We start from the raw sequence: 5163 nt of genomic DNA, 5'->3' as shown, positions 1-5163 counted from the left end.
CAGCTCCCTCTTGCAGGGGGCTAGGTCGAGGTACTCCGGTGTGCATAAATTGCTCTTCGGCCTCCTTATAGCCTCGAGGAAGCTGCATCATTACTTCCAAGCCCACGAGATCACTGTCGTCACCCGCCTCTCGCTACAACGGATACTGCACAACCCAGATGCAACCGGAAGGATTGTGGAATGGGCCTTGGAGTTGTCGAGCTTTGGGTTGAAGTTTGAGAGTACCTCAACAATCCAGAGCAGAATCTTGGCAGAGTTCATTGCGGAATGGGCCTCAACACCTGACGAAGAAATCCAAGAGACCACCCTCCCCGGCAAGGAAGAGGACCGCGACTGGATCATGTACTTTGACGGGGCTTTCTCGCTGCAACGCGCCGGTGCTGGTGTGCTGCTTGTCGCACCCACCGGAGAGCACCTCAAGTACCTGATCCACATGCACTTTCCCAGGGAGATGTCCACAAACAACACTACTGAGTATGAGGGGCTGCTTGCCGGTCTCAGGATCGCGGTAGACCTCAGGGTGAAGAAGCTCATCGTTAGGGGTGACTCGCAGCTTGTCGTCAGACAAGTCAACAAGGATTACCAGAGCCCATTGATGGAGGCCTACGTAGATGAAGTGAGGAAGCTGGAGGAGCGCTTTGACGGTATCCAAGCGGAGCACGTTCCCCGGGCGAAGAACGAGATCACCGATTACCTGTCGAAGCATGCTGCATTCAAGCTACCTGTGGAACCAGGTACCTTTCTGCTCCGGTTAACTCAGCCATCCGTCGAACCATCAACGGGGTGGAACAAGCGGAGGAAGTCAGGTCCCGGCAAGTACTGTAACGCCCTGGATCCGATGCGCCAGGTGTCTTCCAGTTATTCGTCGTTGTTGCCATGTCATTTGCTTGCGTGTTGGATTTTGCCATGTCATCATCTGCATTTCATCTGCATGTTTTTTGAAACTTGCATCCGATCTTTTTCCGCATTGTCCGTTTCGCGATCCGACACTCACACACGCGCCCGTCACCCCTCTCATACCTTGTTTCGTGAGTGGGAGAAAACCGTTCTTGGAATGGGCCGAGATTTGCCGAGTGGCCTTGGTATATCACCGGTAGACCGCCCGTCAAATTTCGTTCCATTTGGAGGCCGTTTGATGCCCCAACGGTTAACCGCGTACCCCGCAAAGCCCCTTTTGTCTTGCAGCCCAACACCCTCCAAATCAGCCCACTAACCCAGCAAAACCCCCTCCATGCTCTCGGTCATTCGATCATGATCGTGTGGGCGAAAACCGAACCTCATTTGGACTCTCCTAGCTCCCTCTGCCTATTTAAACACCCTCCCCCGAATTTTCGGATCAAATCCTACCCTAACCCTAGCAAACCTCCCTCTCGCCGCCGGACATGTCCGCGCGCCGCCGGACGAACCGCGCCGCCGCCCCACGCCCAATCAGCGCCCGCCACGTCGTCTCGCCGCCCGTCCACGCGCCGCCGAGGCCCGCGGGGCCCGAGGCCGGCCCGCCCGGCCCGCGCATCTCCGCCGCCCGATCCCGCGTCCCCGCGCCGCCCGGGATCTCCGCCGCCGACCGCCGACGGCCGCCGTGCTCCGCCCCGCCGTCCCGCACCGGAGCCGCCCGCCGGCGCCGTCTCTCCTCCCCGCCGCAAGCGACCCCGGGGCCCGCCTCCTCCGCGCCTCCCGAGCACCCCGCCGGCCGCCTCGGACCTCGCCTGCGCCGCCCCGCACCGACCGGCCGAGCTCCCCGTCGCCCTTGCTTCGCCGCCGACCGATTGGAGCCGAGCCGCCCGGCCTCCCCTCGCCTCCACCGCACCGGATCCGCCGGATCCCGGCCGGAGGAGCTCGCCGGCCGGCAGATCCGCCCCCCGAGCTCCCTCGACCTCCCCAGCGTCTTCCCCATCTACTCCGGCGAGCCCGGCTTCGCCTTGGAATCCGCGCCCAGATCCAGATCCACACGAGGTTGCCCCGATTTTTTAGTAAGTCCCGAAAATACTTGCATTATGTTGCTCACTTCATCATGCCATAACTTTGTGCTCGGTGCTCCGTTTTCTGCGTGTAATATGTCAAAATATTCAGCATGAGATACTCTTCATTTTGTTCAATTCTGCCATTCTTGTTTGAGTTAATCTTGATGCCCTAATCATCGTCGCAAGAGTGCTATAGGATGTTAACTGCTGTCTGCTATCAGAACTTGGTGATTTGTCTTTTTCATTGAATTTTGTGTTTGTATCCTATGAGCATGAGCTCTACATGTGTTTTGAACTACATCATTCCATCTTTAGAAGGGTGCTTGTCTTGTATTTTTGTGATATAGGTGGTGACTAGCAGAAGCATGCAAAGTAGCCTCCGTGATGTTGCTAATTTCTGTGACTTAGTCATTTCTGCTAAGTCCGAGTCTGTTATATTTTGTTGCCATGTAAACCTGCTTCTACCATGAGTTCTATGCATAATCTCGAGATTTTCACTAAGGATGTTTTGTTATACATGTTATGCGCTATCCATCCGTGCCCTTGGTTGCATTTATAGCCTGCTGTAGCTTGTTGCAAGATTGCTACAAACTTGCTAAATAATGTTGCTGTCAGCCTGTTAACATTAAGTTCAGTTTTGCCATATGTTTTGCTAGTGATCCATGCACCCTATTAATTTGATCTTGCCATGATTGACTTCATAATTATGCCATCTTACTGTTGGATGCCTTCACATGCCATGAAATGCTTTGTGCTGAGTGATTGGAGCTCGCAAAGATGCCTTCATAATTCTGTTTATGCCATGCTCAGTTTTTCTGCCAAGTCTGAATCTGTTTATGAAACTTGCTATGTTTATATGGGTGCCATCATATCTTCTGTGCCTTTTTGTCTCGTGATCAGTAAGGGACTTTTGTTCTATGCAATCAGTAGATTCATGCCACGCCTTTGTTTGCTATGATATGTTCCTGTAGCATGTTGTTTGATAGCTCTAAACTTAGCAACCTGATGTTATTTCTGCCATGTCCAGTGATTTCTGCCAAGTCTGTGAACTGTTATTATTTGCAATCTTGCCATGTCCTTTTGAGAATGTTATGTTGTTTTCTGGAGATAGATCAGTGTTCATGTTTTGTAATGCTTTACCTGCACATCACGTCCATGCCTTTTGCTCTTATGTTAGGATGCTGTAGCATATTGTTTTGATGCGTGCAAAATGCCTTGTTGCTGTTTTGGACAGCTTGTCCTTTAAACTTGTTTCATGTGTATGTGTTGAACCGTTGCTCCGTTTTGAGTATGCTCGATATGTAACTTGCTTAGTGTTGCATGTAGTTTCATGTTACCTTGTCGCATCCATGTTTTGAGTGTGTTTGCTTGATGTTTGTATGCATTTTTCATCAATGCCATGTTTAACTTGCTTTGCTCATATCTTCTAGGCCGTAGCTCCGAACTAAATGATCTTTATATGTAACTTGACTAGAATTTCGTGTAGATCATCATGGTGCATCTTAAATTGCTGTTTAACAACTTGAACATAAGGTTTATTCAGATCTGGACCAATTTTGAAACTTGCATATGAGGACTTACCGGAATTGTTATATGTTGTTTCCGGCCTCATTTAAACTTGCTTTGATGTGTTGCTCTTGTATGCATCATCTCTTTCCATGAGTAGCTTCATATAGCCTTGGCATGCATCATACTTGGTTGAGCATCATGTTTGGTTATGTGTTGTGTGTTTACCTTGTTGTTTGCTTCTTTCCGGTTGTGCTTCTTCTCGATAGTTCCCGTTTCGTTGCGATCGTGAGGATTCGTTCGTCTACGCTTGGTTCGTCTTCGTGGCTTCATCTTCTTCATGGACTCATTCTTCTTCCTAGCGGGATTTCAGGCAAGATGACCGTCACCTTGGATCTCACTACTATCATTGCTATGCAAGTTGCTTCGTTCTATCGCTATGCTGCGTTACCTACCACTTGCTTATCAAGCCTCCCAAATTGCCATGAACCTCTAACCTTTGTCACCCTTCCTAGCAAACCATTGTTTGGCTATGTTACCGCTTTTGCTCAGCCCCTCTTATAGCGTTGCTAGTTGCAGGTGAAGATGAAGAAGTTTGTTCCATGTTGGAACATGGATATCATGAATTTTGTTGGGATATCACAATATCTCTTATTTAATTAAAGCATCTATATACTTGGTAAAGGGTGGAAGGCTCGGCCTTATGCCTGGTGTTTTGTTCCACTCTTGCCGCCCTAGTTTCCTTCATACCGGTGTTATGTTCCTTGATTTTGCGTCCCTTACGCGGTTGGGTGATTTATGGGACCCCCTTGACAGTTCGCTTTGAATAAAACTCTTCCTAAAGAGACTTAGTCATTTTTGATGCGTGCTGCATTCAAAAATGAAGCGTGCTGCATTCAAGCTACCTGTGGAACCAGGTACCTTTCTGCTCCGGTTAACTCAGCCATCCGTCGAACCATCAACGGGGTGGAACAAGCGGAGGAAGTCAGGTCCCGGCGAGAATTTTGGCATTAAGCATTCTTTTTGGTCCTATTTTTAGGGAAAGTCATGCCAAATTTTTTGTTGGTTCTAAAATATCGTTTTGCTCTACCCCGCAGGCGACCATGGTCCGCATGATGACCGAAGGCATCGTGAATAGGTTTTTGAGGTCCGTGAAGGCCGAGATGCTTCAAAAGAACAAGACGGAGATAAGATGTCCGTGTCGAAGATGCAAGCTGAAGAGCCTTATTGCGGACCCGGAATCCTGGCAGGTGCGGGACCACCTGCTCTTGCGTGGTTTCATGGATGGCTATCGGTGGCAAGGTGATGAAGATGACTATGAAGTCGTCCATGGGGGCCGAGCAAGAAATGAGGAAGGGCAGCAAGACAACCACCGTGGCTCGGGCGGGCGAGAAGACGAAGAATCCCCAGGAGATGATCACGACGGTGATGCTGTACACAGTCATCATGTAGAAGATGCAGGACATGATGATGAGGAAGATGCCGGAGCAGACGACGGGCATGATCATGAAGATGATGATGCCGGCGGAGCAGACGACGCTGGACCATCGATGGGCTGGGTGCAGGACCCTCATATTCAAGAGCTGCTTCTCAAGCAGACGGATAACGCAAGAGCTGTCGCCCGAGAGAAAGCCAAGATGGATCAACTTGAGTTAGACGCGGTTACTCCATTGTATGAAGGATGCAGGCTCGAGGA

This window comes from Triticum aestivum, chromosome 7D (assembly GCF_018294505.1).
Source record: "Triticum aestivum cultivar Chinese Spring chromosome 7D, IWGSC CS RefSeq v2.1, whole genome shotgun sequence".
Taxonomy (NCBI): domain Eukaryota; kingdom Viridiplantae; phylum Streptophyta; class Magnoliopsida; order Poales; family Poaceae; genus Triticum; species Triticum aestivum.
This window is presented reverse-complemented; position numbering follows the sequence as displayed.